Raw genomic sequence first — 18,486 nt, 5'->3', positions numbered from 1 at the left:
TAGAAATGACGGAAGTTATCTCGCTAAGGTGGAGCATGTTTCCAAACTCTTCCTTGCGCGCGTTAGTCATATCCTTGCTACTTGTCCTCTTGGGTAGTTAGCGATATATACTGGCCAAGTGCTGAAAATAACTTAGCTAACACGATACACTTGCCCTTTAGGGTTCTGCTCATTCAAGCTGATCGCTTTTCTTGATGGTGATGGAGTCCTTTATATAGGCAGATTTAGGCGGGAAATTTAATCTTCTTAACATGTCAGCACCGAAAGCTGCTTTTGTGTCAACTCACATCAACTCCATTTGTCACTTTTGGTTTTTAGCGAACCTCTTCTTGTCTATTGATGTGGACTTCTCGCCTAGCCGTCGCGTGAGTTCCTCTATGATTCGCTAGCTTCTTCTTTTGTTCATAATCCTACGTAAGACACTAAAAATAGGGTGAAATAGGCTTGGATGCTAATGTAAAGTGTATTTCCAATTTTTTTATGAATCTACAACATAAGCTATACGTTTTGACACATTTCTTATGCATTTTGGTCAAATTATTTTATCTAAAAAGCTATAATAACTTGTATTTCTACAAGTTATTAACTTACTACCGTACCCATTCTCGCATTACCTATACAAGGGAAAGAGTTTAAAGTTTTCTGTGATGCAAGGTCTCTGATGCGTTTTGATGCAAGAGATGAAAGTGATAGCCTATGAATCTAGGTAGTTGAAATTTCACAAACGCAACTACCCAATGCATGATTTGTAATTAGCAACTATTGTCCATGTGTTGAAAATTTGGAGCCACTATTTGTTTGGAGAAAAGTGTAATATCTTCTCTTATCACAAGAGCTTGAAATACATTTTTTATTATAAAAAATTGAACTTAAAACAGAGGCCTTGGATGGAATTGATTAAGGATTATGATTGTATCATTATATACCATCCTCGGAATGCCAATGTAGTAGCTAACTTGTTGAGTAGAAAGGGTTCCAATAGAGAAATCAAAGGAAGGATGCCCTTTCTAAGAGAATTAAAAAGTTATACAGCAAGCTCGAATGGAGGAACAGTTGGGAACTTGATAGCTCAGTTTCAGGTTAAGCCCATGCTTGAAGAAAAAGTCGTTAAAGTGCAACCTTAGGACCTTGTATTAAGGAAAGTAGCTGAAGAAGTGAGATGCAAAAGATGGACAAATTACACATTCAGAAGAGATGACGCTATGTTAAAAGATAGAAGATTATGCGTTTCAAATAATAAGGCCTCCAAGGAAAGTATTTTGGAAGAAGCGCACAGTTCAACCTACGTGATGCATCCTGGAAGTACTAAGATGTATAGAACTTTTGATGAATACTATTGGTGATCAGGTATGCAGCGAGAGATAGCTAAATTTGTGGTTAAGTGTTTGACTTCTCAAGAAGTCAAACCACAATGTCAAAAAGCTGGAGAATTATTGTGTTCATTGTCTAGTCCAGAATGGAAGTGGGAACATATCACCATGAACTTCCTATTTGGTTTATCAAAAACGCCTAGTGGCTTTGATGGGATTTGGATAATCGTAGACTGTTTTACCAAGACATCGTGATGAATCCAGTAAACCAAAGATTTCTGTTTCGATTATTTGCTCTTGTCACATATTTTAGGAAGTTGGACTAAAGTTGTTGTTTAATTGTTGAAGAAAAATGGCAAACATTTTGCTTCAAGTTGTTTTAATAATTTTAGAATTTATTTAAAGAAAAAGAAGAAGAAAAGAAAGGAAAAAATAAAGTGGAATTATGTGTATATATATATAAGAACAAAAAGGAAAAAAAGTTCATTGAAAAGAGAATTCAGAAAGAGAAAGAAAAAGACAAGGGAAAGAAGCTTTCGGTAAAATATTTTCTCTAAAAGACTTATCTACCATCTGAGCTATGTTAAGGGAGGGTTTGAGAAAAAAGGAAATAAAGATTATGCAGTTTGGAGGTTGAAGAAGATAAGGAAATTACAAGCTCAAGTTTTGTTTTTTCTTGATAGATTGAAATCACATAAAAAATCTCTAATGTATGAGTCGGTTTGAGCTACTCAGAAGGAATTAAAAGGTGATATTTTCTTTTGTTTAAAATTTTACTTATTTTCTAAAAAATTTTGTGAAGAAAGCTTGAGTAAGTTCTAATGTTAAGTTAATTAATTTTTGAAGAGGAAACTAGGTGTAAACTTGATATTTTCTTGGTTTAATTTCTTTAAATGTGGAAAAAAAAAGAAAAAGAAAATGGAAATTAAGTGTAAATATATATATATATATTGTGGTTTCTTAGCAATTTCTCAGCTTTCAAAACTGAGATTAAACTTCTAGAAACGACCTTCCTCATACCTCTAAAAACCACTTGAGCAAAGCCTGGTTTTCTTGAAACCACTTCCTTCCTATGGCAATCCATAGATGCATAGTGAGCAAATAAGAAATCCATTCCCAAAATTACATCTAACCTCTGTAACTCTAGTGGTAGCAAGTCCACTAGCAGACTGATACATTCTACTAAAATTTCACAATTACGCAACAGCTCATTAACAAGTAAAATGTCACCAACTGAAGTGTATATTGCTAACCCCTCAGATAAAGGCTCTAGCATCCTATTTAGCTTAGTCAGAAATATACTAGAAACAAAGGAATGCGTAGCACCTAGATCAAATAAAACATCTGCAGGTACATTCAAATAAGAATTGTACCAGTAATAACGTCTGGTGCATCCTCCGCTTCTTGTTGAGTCATAGCATAGACTTTTCCCTGTTGCCTAGGTCTTCCAACAACTCCTTTTTTCCTTGCACCACTGGTGCCCTCTGTTGGAACCACTGAAACTCTCGATTGCTTAACTGTCTGGGACCCAACTCCCTGATCTTTCTGAACTGTCATGTTCAACTGCGGACAATCTTTCTTGAAATGTCCTTGCTGTTCTCACTGGTAACATATATTGGCACCTATCAAACACTGACCCCGATGGTTCCTGCCACAACTCGTGCACGGTGTTCGCCTGACTGTACTAGCAACGGACTCCTAATCTGGTTGCGATCTTACTGTTGATCTAGTGGGTTGACTAGGTATTCTTTGGCTCTGTCTCTGAAAAAAACTACCATAACTCACGTTCCTCGATGCTTGGCTTCCAGAGCGATTCTTAAAATCTTGACGGCTTGAAATATTTATCCCAGGCGTGAACCTCCGCTGCTCACGGCCTCTAAATCCACTAGCTGTTGAAGTTTCACGACTAAGCTCCATTGCTGATTTCTCTTCTATTATACTCTGCTCCCACACGAAGAGCAGTCTCCACTAACTGAGAGAAATTCGTCCACTTAGCAATGGCTGTAACTGGGGTACGTATTTCAAAACGCAACCCTCTTTCAAACCTTCGGCACCTGTCACTCTCAGAAGCCACAATAACGTCAGCATACCGTGAAAGCTCGGTATACTTCCTCTCATACTCAGCCACTGAAAGTGATCCTTGTTTCAACCCCAAAAATTCATCCCTCTTGGCTTCGCAGTATGTGTTGGGATAATACTTATCTTCAAATATGCCTCTAAAAGTCTGCTAGTCTAAAGCACGTGCATCACTGCGCCTTGCTAATATAGATTTCCACCATCCTTCAGCCTATTTTTGCAAAAAAATGTGGCCAATCTAACCTTTCGCTCCTTAGGACAATTCATCACATCAAAACACTTTTCAAGCATATTCAACCAGTTCTCTGCATCAGCTGGATCTGTGGAACACTCAAACACTGTAGCCCCTAACTTCTTCAGCCGTTCAATTTCGTATGCCTTTTCTGGATCACTAGGCTCTTCTCTATCTGGTCTTCCTATCTCCTCTTCAGTTCTCTCAAACTGCTCATTTCCTGCCCCACCTCGAACTCTTAGGGTACTAGATTCCCATACAGATGGACCTTGGGTAGGACCTTGCATCCCGTCCTGATTCTGTCGGCGTCGTCGGCCAGTACGTGGTGGCATGATTCCTATAATATGTCAACACATTAGACATACTATAAATACGTAACTCAAATGCATGATACTAAACCGAATTAAAAACCAGTGATGTGCAGAATGAACGAAAATTCAGCCATGGATACCCTTTGCTTGAGTTCTCCTCCTCTTCTTCAACCTCAAAAATCTAGTAAAATTTCTCTTCTTCTTCCAAACTCTCTCTTAGAAGTTCTCTGCAAATTGAAGAAGGAAAAAAAATGGAAGTTGGATGTCTTCAAAATTCTTGGCGGTGAAGGGAAGAGAAGAAGAAGAAGAAGAAAAGAAAAAATGAAAATTTCTTCTCCTTTTCTTCTTTTTATCCTTTCTTTTCTTTCTTTTTTTAATTTATTTAATAAAACTATTTAATATATATATATATATATATATATATATATTTACACTTAATTTCCATTTTCTTTTTCTTTTTTTTTCACATTTAAAGAAATTAAACCAAGAAAATATCGGGTTTACAAGAAACACTCGTAAAACTTGGTTTACTTTCATACTTGCAAGTAAAAGGAGTGTACTTGTAATTTATGAACTCTGTGTAAAATGTTAAGTTAAGAAAGAGAAGAAGTTTACTTATTTTGTTGCATTGTCTTTTGAGTTTATCACCTAAAAGTTAAAAGTTGTCTAGAACTAAGGATTAAGTACTAGCTGAAGTAGATAAGTTTAAGAGTTGTTTTCTGCTGCAAAGAGTTGAGGTCTCCAAGGTTCAAGAAAAGAACTTTGCAAAGAGAGAGTTGAGAAGGAGTTATTGTCCCTTTCACTAGGCATTCGACGTGTTATCTTGTGGAGAGGAACGCGAAGGATGTCAATGTGGCACACCCTTATCTAGTTGTGTGGAGTGACAATTGAGGTGGGGCGTGATACAGATATTGTGATGTGAGCTAGGCATCAAGAGTTTGTGAGTTGAGCATGGAAGTTTGGCGCGTTGGATTACCTTTAGATGACCAAGGGAGGTCAATGGAGTAGAAAACAAGTGTCAAGGGCTTGTAAAGACACAAAAATGGCAACAAAAGTTGTCACTCTCCACCATGCAACAAGCTCTATAAGTAGGTCATTTTCAAACAAAGGTTGCTTTCATTTACTTCTGTGTGCATTTTCTCAAAATATTTATCTTAAAAGTTCACTAAATGAATGTAGTAGGTGAAGTGAGGTTGTCGGACAAGAGGGATGCGGGGAAGACTTGTATCAAGTTGAAGGATAAGGGAAAGGTCAGTTTTTTGAAGGATTCTGAGTAGTGTGGACTTCTAAAAGGCTATAAAATGTATCAATTCGAATTTGGAGCTAAAATTTGGAGGCACACTAGTTAAGAAATTTCTAAACAAGTTTAAAGAAGGAAAAGTTTCATTTTGATGGCTAATTAAAAGTTATAAGCTCTTGAAGTTGAGTGAAGTTTTTTCAAAATTTCATAATTTTATGGATAAGGTGGAAGGTGGTTGAGACATCAAGACGCGAGGCTTAGGGCATTCGTGAATTTGAAGGTAAGAGATAATATGAGGCTTGTAGCATGCAAGTTGCATGGCCAGTGCATAGCCAAGTGACGTGGGGTGCGCACCAAGGTTGTACAATAAGTAATGTGAAAACGAAGGCATAAAGACATGATACAAGTGCAATGACATGCTAAGCGCAAGGCACGAGGCCAGACACCCAGAAGACATGGCACAGGCACGTGGTGTGTTGCTTGTTGCCCATCCTTAATGGCTAACCATGTCATTATACCATTTTTGGATTGTCTTGCCGTTTTTTAAGATTTTTTAGTTAAGTTTTGTTATTTTCCGACTTTAGAGGATTAATTTGGAACTAAATTCTCTAGTTTCAGGTTAAAAAAAGATAAGAGGAGTTTTAGGCAAAAGGGATTAGCTATAGTCTGTAAGTGGCAAAATGAGTTTCAAACTTAATTTCTAAACTTGTTTGACTAGATTATGTTAAAGAATGTTTGAGTATAGGTATTTGAGTTATACTTGTTTTATATTATTGATTTCCAAAGCATGACTAAAGTTTTGAAAATATTTAAAAGTGTAAAGCATATTGATGAGATTAATAAAGAAAGCATGCTTATGCTAGTTTTTAGGATATTTGAGTTGAGAATGTTTTAGCAAAGTTTGTTTTACAAAGATAGAGATTTTTCGCATGCAAGAATTACTTAAATATGTGGATGTTCTGAGGCCTTGACCCGAAAAAAGGAGGGAACATCTACCAAAAGATCAATTACGAATTAAGTGTAAAGTCATGACAAGATAAACTGTACATTTTATTGTGAATGCCACGTTGTTTACACTGTTTTATTTTACAAGCATTGTTGAAAGTAATTAATGTGATTTACAAGCGTTACCCGTGATTGATTACTCTAATGTAAATGATCAAGCATTGTCGTAAGTCATCATGAAAGATTCCATTAAAACTTATGATTTATTGTGAGGCCTTGACCCGAAAAAAGGAGGGAACATCTGCCAAAAGATCAATTTTGAATTAAGTGTAAAGTATTGAGAGGAAGGATGCGAAAAGAGAGTGGAGCGACGTAAAGAGAAACACGTAAGCCTAGGTTTTATCATGAGAAGACAAGCGACGCGATAAGAATGGACGACGATAAGGAAGCACGTGTCGGAAGCCAAGAGTTAGGCGTCTAGCATAATAATGCAAGAGGTAGTGTCTACGCCTAAGGAAGTGGAGGCCATGAAATGTCTTATCATGATGACTTGACTACTCGTAGAGGAAAAAAAATGTCTGTTGCTTCATGAGAAGATAGGAAGGTCAGACGATTAAAGAGTTTTGCTTTCCAAGGAGATAAGGTGTGCGTCTCGAGAGAATATCCAATCGCCTCTAACAGATAGTTTACGTGTCCATTTGGGCTGGTTGTATGGTACGATGAATTAAGTAAGGTGACACATGTGAAGTATGGAAGACCCATGAATATGGGAGACCATTATCAATAGGACCAAGCCGAAAAAGGAAAAGGTAGGGGAAATAATAGATTACTAAAACAAAGAAGTCAAGGAGAAACCCGAATGTTGGACGGTCGTTGAGAGAACCGCTTGACGAAAGAAATCCCATGGCAGAGAAGGATGGAGTAGAGGCCAAGTAATTTTATGGGCGATCCTTATAAATATAGTAAGTGACAAGATAAATTGTACATTTTATTGTGAATGCTACGTTATTTACATCGTTTTGTTTTACAAGCATTGTTGAAAGTAATAAATATGATTTACAAGCGTTACTCATCATTGATTACTCTAATGTAAATGATCAAGTATGTTTGTGAACCCTATTTCAGTGAATGATAAAACCAACTTCATAAATGGTTTCCATGAAAATGAGTATTCTTCTTAATTTAATAATATGTGGTTTATAAACAGTTGTGAATGGTTAATGGTTTTTAATGTGTTTCTAAACTATGGATATGATCCTCATTCTGGAAAGGTAATGTTTCATTTACTTATATGTTGAGTGATCATTCCTCCATGGTTGTGTTCATAAGATGTTTCCCTAATCTGTGATAAAAACATGTTAAGGGTAAATAGTGTGACGTTGCCCCCTTAGTCGTCATTTATGGTAAAATGCTCTTTGTGCTTGGATCTGAATTATGAGTAAATGTTCTAGGAGTAATTCCTTATAGATAGTGTTTCCACGTTTGTAATCTTGATATGTGATCAAGGTATTCTATAGTTAATTTGTCATGCCCCACTCCAAAAGTCACTTATCGCAACCAAGTGGGGACGTGCTGCCTAGACCTTCAACGCTTACTACACCGCGTTGTTAACACCGAATGCCTAGTAAACGGAACAACTCCTCTTTTACAACCTCATTGCAGGGCTTTAAAGGCCAAGCTTTCTTAACAAAATAGCATAATACAACAACTTAAAGTTTATTAAACTTAGCCTTATCGTCGAGCCTTTAATACTTAGCTTAACAATACCTTTCAACTATTTATGCAATAGACCCAAGATAATGTAGTGAAATATGTACAAAACTTTTCTTTATTAACTTAACACTTTTTATAATGTTCAACAAACTTAGACTTTTTCTTGCAACAAGACTTAACAGACAATCTTTAGGCCTCCCTTTGCCTAGCACAACTTTTCCAACTTGATGTCTAGTTTGTTCACCTCATCGTGTAGAAATGCACTTTTCCCTTCTTTCCCTCTTTAGTTGCTTCCAAAGGATACTCTTTCCTCATCCATCGCCTAATGCTGCTTCTTGAGACGGGGTACTTAGAGGTGTGAATCCTTCCTTACCCAAGCTTAGTTATTCGACTCTTTTGCTCTCTGGCTCATCGGGTTAGGCCTCACTAACTGGAGTATTGCTCTCGCCTTCCTAAAAGTCGAGCCATCTGCACCAAAGAGTAATTTGCTTACCCATCGGCTCAGTAGGCGTATTAGAAATTTCCATGGCTAATGTACCATGTAAGGCTACATAGTAACTTTGGCTTCCCTTCTTAACTATTCTACAACGCCTAAAATCCGTCCTTCGCTTGACTTTAATGCCTGACAACCTAGGGAGGAAAACCTTAAAACATAAGTCAAACGGACTTAGTGAGTGATGGGTTTGAGAAAACCTTTTCTCGAGAAAATAACATGATTCAGTTAATAAATAATAACAAGATTATATCGCAGAAAAGTAATTCTCTTTGCATCAAACTACAACAAAGATCTCCACAAGCACAAATACATCCACACGTTCAAGCCATCACATGGTAAATACGTTTGGATTAGATTTTCAAGTGTTTAATTAAAAGATTAAGTTATTTTGAAAAAAAAAATTAGAATGTTTGGAAGTCACTCAAAATAGTTCTTTAAGTGTATTTTAAACAATTTTCACAAAAAGATAGACCCAAGTTACCAATTCTATAAGCTTACCAATTTGGGGACTTGATTAAATGGGGAGCTGAGAACATCACTTCACCAGATAGAACTCACTCATACTCATATAGGGTAAGTAGAAAATTAGTTCTCTTAAGTGCTGATTTCGCGTCTTGAATAAGAGATTCGATCGAAAGGGACTTAATTAATGGTTAGACCATAAACAAATTTTTATTAGTGAAATCATTGGTAGTAGAAAAATAGGTAATTAGAGGGGTAGAAAAGATATTTGACCTTGCTGTAATTAGAAACTACTTGAAGAATCGACTTACTTATACTGATTGTATTCATGGACATAACTTGTCCTTTGGTGTATAGGAGTTCAACTATAGGTCTATATTGGTTTGCTTAGTTAATGAATGTTAAATAGTTTGGTTTAAATCTTATTTTGGTCCTTACACTTTTTAAAACAATGCAAGTGTTGGCTTCCAGAAAAATACGACATTAGATGGAGTTATGAAGTTACTCTCTAGTCCTTTAAACAAAAACATACATTAATCATGTGTCCAATTACTTATTAATGTAAGCTATCTCACGATGCCTAAATGCCACAAATACTTTATTTCTAAGTTATCTTCTATTTTTGTTTAACTTTGTCTTAGTCACTTACTATTTCGAGTAATTGTTAGGGCTATATCTAATTCCCCAACCATTACATATATTCACTAAATTCATCTTTTTGTATAGAATAATAGTGTAGACATCATAACGAACGTAACGGAATGAGAATCGCTTAAAATGGAGCTAAAACAAACAAGAAAGAGCCAAAACAAGACCATGGGCATTTTTTGTAATTTTTTCAAGAGGCATGCCTTCCCCAACATCGTGGAGTGTTGCAGTATTTTTGATAGGAACATAATTGAAGCGGCAGCGGGTGGAGCCTTGGAGGATAAAACACCCACAGTGGCTCGAGACTTAATCTTCTTCATGGTTGAACACTCTAAAAGTTATGAGAGTAGACCCACCGAGCTTGACAATGAAACATCCAAAGAGGTAAGTAAATTAAATCCCAACTTCTTAATCTAACTAATCTTTTCATTTCTTTTGCTAAGGGAGGTTCACCTCAAATAATCCAATGTGGCATTTGTGGCATGAACGGGCATCAAAGTGATAAATGCCTCGAACTTACAAAGGAGGTCATTGGTGTTAAAGGGTATATGTAACATGTCAAACTCGGTCGCTATCATCTCGGGAGCGAAGCGGGATAACATGTCAAACTCCGCATCATACTGCTCCACCGTCATGTCACCCTGCTCTAAGTTCAGGAACTCCTGCCGCTTGGCATCTCTCAAACTAGCAGAGAAGAATTTCGCATAGAAACTCTCCTTAAACTGTTGCCACGTGATCTGACTCACATCACCACCTAGCATTCTCTCTGTAGTCTCCCACCATGCAGTACCTCTGTCAGTCAACATAAAAACAGCACACTGAACTTTCTGATCCTCAGGGTATTTCATGTATCGGAATATGGTCTCCAAAGACGATAACCACAGCTGAGCCTTGGTGGGGTCCTCCAAAGACCCATCGAATGTCGTGGGATTATACTTCCTGAAATCCCTTAGGTGCTTAGCCTCTGCTGACAACTGATCCGGCACAACCTGGGGCGCAACTGGTACTGGAGCCGGAGCTGGTGCTAGAGCTGGCGGGGCAGGCTGCTGCTGCTCCCGCATCTGTATAATCAAATCTCTAAACCTCTGCTCCATGGGAGCTAGATCCGCATGAGTAACTGGCGCAGCCGGGTCAGTGGCTTTGGCTACGGGCTGCACCTCAGGCTGAACGCGTCCTGCTCCTCTTCCTCGGCCTCCTCGGCCACCTCTACATGCACCTCTCCTTGGCGGCATTTCCCTAACAACCACCAGTGATCCCTTTAGTCACAAATGGTAATTAACTTTGCAGTTTAGCTTAGGTAAGGTAATGCATATAGAGTTATACATATACTTTCATGAGAGCGTACCTGACGAGCGGCAAGGATCGTTTTAGCCATAAGGACACAAAACACAGACTCACATTATAAGTCAGTCTACAGAACCTAAAACTTAGGCTCTGATACCAACTGTAACGACCCAACTTTCCGGACTAAGCTGAGGTCACTACTCAATACCAAAACTCGACCACACAACATAAGATTCATAACGGACCGGTTACGATTTCTTAAAACGTTAGAAATATTACAAAAAAATAGTATCGGGCCCTATTTTAAATCACAGTCACAAAAGTTTCAAATAAAAACTCAGGTCATCAACTCAAAATCACAAAACCACATATTCTAACAAAAAAACATCAACGGAAGCAATAAGAAAACCAGACGCGTCCATATGGCCTTCACGCATCCTTCCTGCCTCTCGTCGGTCTGCCCCTCGCTGTGCCCTTACCTGAAAAGTTAAAGAAGAGAAAAGGGTGAGTATAAACATACCCAGTAAGGGACCCACTACTGGGCCCGTTAGGGGACAACAGTTAACTTCCTATTCGGGGGTACCCTACATAACAGTCTAGTGGTTCCGTAGAACGCACATATCTGTCTACTGCTCCCGAAGGATGCACATATCAGTCTAGTGCTCCCGAAGGATGCACACATCAGTCTAGTGCTCCCGAAGGATGCACCTATGAGTCTAGTGCTCCCGAAGGATGCACATATCAGTCTAGTGCTCCCGAAGGATGCACACATCAGTCTATTGCTCCCGAAGGATGCACACATCAGTCTAGTGCTCCCGAAGGATGCACACATCAGTCTAGTGCTCCCGAAGGATGCACACATCAGTCTAGTGCTCCCGAAGGATGCACACATCAGTCTAGTGCTCCCGAAGGATGCACACATCAGTCTAGTGCTCCCGAAGGATGCACATATCAGTCTAGTGCTTCCGAAGGATGCACATATCCGTAAGGCACACTACCCCATAGATGAAGCTAACCGTTACCCCTCAGTCCATACTAAACCGTCTACAACAGTCACACCCCAACGGCATTCATATTACAGTTCCGCCATAGGCTTTGTCAGTCAGATAGTATAGGTTTAAACAACTACACCCTCAGTTGCTATACGCATCACCAATTCGCACACCATTAGGGAAAACCCTAGACCCAATCAACTAACCAACCAAAACCGGACTCACTGTCCTTCCCCGTCCAAACTCCATGATCAACATCCAGACCAATGATTATACATACTGAACCGTAACTTCAAGGTCCATCAACATAAAATCCCAATCTACAATTAGCAGTCACAGTACCTTTACATCAGACAAAATATAATAACAGTGCTTAACAGTCAACACACATACAGGTATTCAGTACAGTCACTAACGTGTAATCCCCTGTGGATTACTACGCTTCCAGCCTCGATCCAAGGTCCAGTAGTAGGAAAACCCTTACCTGATACTCGGTTATGCCCCTCGATCGAATCCACGCTCAACGGATCAACCTAAACGAAAACACAAAGGTTTTAGTTGATGACTCTAGTAGAAGTCGTTTTAAAAGGTCCAAAACGACACCCGTTGACTTACCCAAGGAAAGGAAAGCTATCTCCAAACAAGCCTGCCACGGGACACGAGAACTTAAGCGTCAACTCCTTACTACCTTCAAGGGAGAAAAGTAGGGCCATATCTTATTCCAATATTCAAACTCGAATCGGATGTAGCAACTTTAGGGAATTCATCGAAAACAATCCTTACCGAAGACTCACCGTGGCCCGAAGTGAAGGAAGGGAGGCTTAGGTGGCTCAGTGAAACAAGGAGCTCGGCTTGGCTTAAAGGCGTTCGGTTCGGCTCGGCTCGGCTCGGCTCGGCTTCGGCTCGGCTCGGCTCGGCTTCGACTCAACTCGGCTCGCGGCTCGGCTCACGGCTCGGTCCTCAGCTCAGCTCGGCTCGACTTCGACTCAACTCGGCTCGCGGCTCGGCTCGCGGCTCGGTCCTCGGCTCGGCTCGCGGCTCGCGGCTCAGCTCGGATCGCTACTCGGCTCGGCTCGCGGCTCGCGACTTGGCTCGGATCGCTACTCGGCTCGGCTCGCGGCTCGCAACTTGGCTCGGATCGCTACTCGGCTCGGCTCGCGGCTCGCAGCTTGGGTTGGTTTGGTTTTTGGCTCGGGTAGCTCGCGGCTCGGCTCGAAATGGGTTCTCGGGTCGGGTTGGATGAGATCGAGCAGCCACGGTTGGTTTTTTATCTTCCAGCGAACGAGGGCGGCGGCGATTCGCAGACGACGCATGAGGCACGGCACTGAAAGGAGGGGATACCAACTGCGGTTGGGACAGAGGCGGTCGGCAGGTCTGTTGTTGTGTGAGGCCGAGGAGGGATCGGAAAAGGATGGGCGCGGCAGACGAAGGCTGGGGCGGTGAGATTCCGACGACGGAGACGAAGGCGGACGACTACCACACGGACGGAGACGGAGAGGATGGATGGCGAAGAGACGAAGGCGGCCAAGGAAATCGTCGGGTGAAGAACGAACGGCTGTCGGGCGAGGAAGGGAGAAGAAGAAGAAGAAGAAAATTCACGGGGGGGGGGGGGGGGGGGAGAACGGCGCGAGTTAGGGTTTCTTTTTTTTTTAAAATATATATATATATATATATTAAATTAAATAATAATAATAATAATAATATTCAATAATAATAATAATAATAATAATAATAATAATATATTTAATAATAATAATAATGTAATAATAATATTAAATAATAATACTAATAATATTAATTAATAGTAATAATAACAATAATAAATTATAATAATAATAATAAATAATAATAATAATATAATTAATATCATATTATTATTATAACAATTTACAAAACATTAAATTAAAAAAAAATTCGTATCCCCATAAAAGATAAAATTTACCTCGAAAATTCGGGGCGTTACATTATCTACCTAAACTACCCTTTTCTTCTAGGTTGGCACCAAAGAAGAAAGATTCATCAAAGGACTAGGAGCTCTTGGAAGTATTTAGGAAGGTACAAATTAATTTGCCTCTTCTAAGAATCACTCAAAAATACCAAGGTATGCAAATTTTTAAACGAAACTTTCTACTAATAAAAGAAAAGCCAAGAGAAAAGGCAAAGTGATGGTAAGTATCACATCCCGCTCCAAATGCGACTTCATGAAACCAGATGGGGGGCGTGCCGCCTAGACATTCATTGCACATCTCCCCACAAGATGATGCGTTGAATGTCTAGTAAGTCGAACAACTTCTTATTTTATCCTTTTGTAAAGCCTTTGCTTCAAACTTAGACTTTCTTATTGAATTGAAAATTTACAACTTTTGGACTTTACTCCCTCGCCTAGTCCTTTTACATAATACGACCCAACGAAAGTCAAGGACTTAGTGAGTGTTAGTTTAGAAAATACCTTTTTGAGGAATACAAAAACTCAAATACAATAATAATATCAACCCAAAACACAAGTATACTATAAATAATTGAATCTATCAATTCGTGAACACAACTTTTATCGCAAGAACACGGCCACAGCCAACACAACAAATATCCACACAATTCAAGTCGCCATGCAATCACTACTCATCACCAGGACCTAGGAATCTCCCCTCGCCTGAACCTGGGTTTCACCTCAACAAGCATCCTGCGAATTATCTGGGATTTCAACTAGTGTCCCGCAATATTCAATCTTTTCTCAGACCTAGGATTTGCTTTCACCAGAATCTCATCGCTTAGGCCTAGGATTCTGTTCAACCAGCATCATGCGATAGACCTGGGATTCACATTCATCAGCATCATGCAATAGACCTGGGATTCACTTTCATCATCGTCTGGCACATCATTTCTCGACTAGAGTTGGGATTCACATTCATCAGCATTTTGCATCAAGAACACATCTCAACTCACTCAGACCCAAGATTCTCCCTTCACTCGAACTTGAAATTTACCTTAACCAGCATTCTACGAATTACCTAGGATTTCCACCAACGTCTCGTGATAAATCTCAAAACCACACATCACATGATCAACAACACAACAAAAGTTAGCTCAACAACCTGAAAGAATGTAACAACACAATACCATTAAGATCACATGGTTACGAAAGGGTACAACAACACAAATACTCAGAAGATACTTCTTTTCTATGTAAGGAATATAATATAATATTTCAAAACGTTCATGAAAACCATTCATAGTGATATACATTTTACATATGGAAACGACCATCGAAATATGGTTTTAAGAGTGAGAATCACCCACAACAATCATTTGTACTTAAAGAGCACTCACAAACAAGTATTTTTTCTTTAGGATCACTCACAAACAAACAACCGACATCCACTCTTTATTCTATTCTTTCAGCTTCCTCTTTTCAGCAAGTTGTTCCCTCAACCAGCCATTCAACTCTTCAAACTCCTTTTTGACAAATTATGAGAATGGTAGCAACTCATGACCTCTTTATTATAGCCCTTTAGTCTTATTTATAGTGACCTTTCACATCCATGGGTCATTTCTGCGCTTTACACGTATCACCCTTCTATTTCGCCGCGCTAGGCACCAAACATGGCTTGAAACGTAAGTCCAACGTAAGTTACGAATAGACACGTTTCTTAAGACACCAACCTTAACTCTTTGGAAAATTAAACTTCTATTCGTTCGACCTCCTTCTCGAGAAGCCACAGAACATTAACTTCGACTCAGCAGGTTGTTCAATCACTCTATACAAATGTCTGGCTTCTTAACAGAACATTAACTTCGACTCAATGGTTTATTCAAAATATAAACCTAAAACTAATTCTTTAACGAAACCGAAACTAAAACAAAACAATAACTAACTAAACCACTTACTAGAATGAAGGGTGGTGGTGGCAGACGACGACAAATGGCGGTACGGTGAACTACAGTTGGCACGATGACGATAATGTTCATATTTTCCGTCGTGGCCTGTGAGCTTCTTTCATTTTCAAAATTGTTATATACAGTGTAAATATTTTTTCGGTTTGTTATATTATTGAAAAAAATCCCAAAATTATATCTAATATAAAAAGTAAACAAATGTAAGGAAAGAAAACTAGAAATAAGCAATAGTTATAAAAGGTATTTTATTTTTGTTTCTATTCTTCCAGAAAGAAAAATACATAAATACTTACCGAACTTACATTGTTTATAGCGTTTTAATATAGGAAAAAAAGCATAAAAAATGAATAAAAACAAGAATAAGAAACATTTTAACAACCACATGATGTTATAAGTTCTCAATTAAGAAAAAAACCTAGAATTAAAATCAAAATAGTATTGGGCTTTTACTTTTATGCGTGAAAAAGCGAAAATCTATTTTCCTATTAATTTATTTATTAATATGAAAATTTAGTTTCATGATAATTTATTTATTAATTTGGAAATTGAAAAACATTTATCGAAATGTCAGAAATATCAAAATTTAAAAACCATAAACAACATATCAACGGTTTAATTTATTTATTAATATGAAAATCGAAGTTTCCAGTTAATTTATGGATATATCGATTTTATATATTCATTTATCCACCCACGTATAGCAAAAATCATACTTTTTGGTAACATAGTGGAACATACAGACACCTTGTTCACCCACAATCCACAAACAAAGACCGTTGCAACGATCTCTATCTCTTGAATCCTTGTAAATATCGAAGCTGTGTGACCAACCGGGCCACTGGAAGGTACAGTAAAACAAAGTTGTACCAATGAAGTTTGGTCGAAAAGTGAAGGCGTAACCACCCAAAGGCTGCAGCTGGTGGATTCCCAAGTCGTCATCGCCAGATTTGCAATGAACGGTGAGTTGATCCTTATGTGTTAGAGCATTTGTTATGTTGACTGTAACGAGTGGATTTTGGAATGGTTTTCCTTCGATAGTGAATAGGCTAGAAAAAAACATAAATATCAAAAGACATAGTGCAAATGTTGAAAAGGAACCCATTTTGTTGAAGTAATAAGAGAAAGCTTAGCGCTCGTTTCCTGCAAGGAAAAAGATCCTATATATTTTAAATTGCATTATCATACGCCTTTTATAACCTTTTATGCAAAGTCATAATGGCTCATTCTATAAAAAAAAATATATGGAGGCATTTAGAAACCTTCATAAACGGTCTTGCTTTTCAATAGCAAATGGTTTTGTTAGTAAGTTATTGGAATTAGATAGTTAAACATTGTAAAAATTTGCCTCTTATAGGACTTAGTAAAAGTTAGAACGATGATTAACTTTTTTTAGCACTTTGTAAACGCTTTAAAAACAACCTTTGTTCTTAAGTTGTTAAAACTATAGGATATTTTTTAAAAAAGTCTATTTGTGATAATTGTTGGGATTTGTGCCCTAAAGTCTTTAGGTTGATTAGTTTATTAATTTAATTATTCATTGTTCAATATAAATTATCCAATAGTTGTAAAAAGCCAAGATTATGATATGTAGTCTTGAGATTGTATGATGTTGACAAACATGGTGGTCATGTTCAAGAAATAACTTAAGGTTCTAAAGTATATAGATAACGTTGGTGTCTCATCCTAGTGACACTATCAGCACTACTCATTCATAATAATTACAAATGATTTGCTTCAAAATGGTTCACGAGGAGACATGTGAGTGGGGGTGACCTATATAAAAAATTTGTAAAAGACCAGACCGCAAAATATTTAACCTCTCTTTGTAAATCCATTAATATTTGATGTGATAAATATTTTATAAGATGATAATATACGACCTATGGTTTGGATTACATTTTCAAGTGTTTAATTAAAAAAATAAGTTGTTTTGAAAAAAAAAACAGAAATAGAGTGCTTGAAGCCTCAAAATAGTTTTTTAAGTGTATTTTAAACAATTTTCACAAAAAGTGAAGAAGTAAAAATGAGTTTCTTCAAAAACACTTTTTCTTAAGTCAATCCAAATGGACCCTTAAGCTTAATCATCCTAAGTGATTTATGAACTCTTGGCTGTGGGTGTTGGGGATGATGCCCTAAATCTCGTGGTCTTGTAGTTTGTAATTGTATATATAATACAAACTTTTTATTTATCTAATAAAATAAAGTGTTTTATTTTATTTGATATTTAGTTGCATTAACTCACAAAACCAATAAACTAACATCCAAGGTTATCTTTTGTAACCTAAACATGTATGTGGAGACATACAAGTGGATCATGTTTAAGTGATAACCTAAATGGTCTGTAGTAAATGGATAAGGCTGGATACCTTATCCTGGTGACACTACGAATACGGCCTGCTTTGTAGTTGTTACAATTGTTCTAAAGTGCTACAAATGATTTGATCCTAATCATTTATGTCGAGACATTAGAGCGGGGGTATTCTATACAAAGAGTTTGTATAAGACCGAACCATGAAATGAATAGTCTCTCTTATTAACACCGTTACTAGTTGAGACTACATTTCACCAGGATGACTATAGGTGACTTGACCTGAATCTTGAGTGAGTTGTGAACTCCTGCCTATGTAGGCGATCCTTTGATTTGTATGGGTGAGAGTGGCCTATGTAGCCGACTCAATATGCCTACCATTTTGGGGATTCGTCTGATTGGGGAGCTGGGAACGCTGCTACACAAGAAGGAATTCACTCCTTCTCTATAGATAGAGTAAGTAGAGAATTTGCTCTCTTAAGGGTTGATTTCAGGGCTTGAACAATGTGGCGCCACACCCTCTCTTGGCCTGAGAGGAGTTCAGTTATAGTAGGACTATAATTATTGTTCATTAG

This window comes from Cucumis melo, chromosome 1, assembly GCF_025177605.1.
Source record: "Cucumis melo cultivar AY chromosome 1, USDA_Cmelo_AY_1.0, whole genome shotgun sequence".
NCBI classification, from domain to species: Eukaryota; Viridiplantae; Streptophyta; class Magnoliopsida; order Cucurbitales; family Cucurbitaceae; genus Cucumis; species Cucumis melo.
This window is presented reverse-complemented; position numbering follows the sequence as displayed.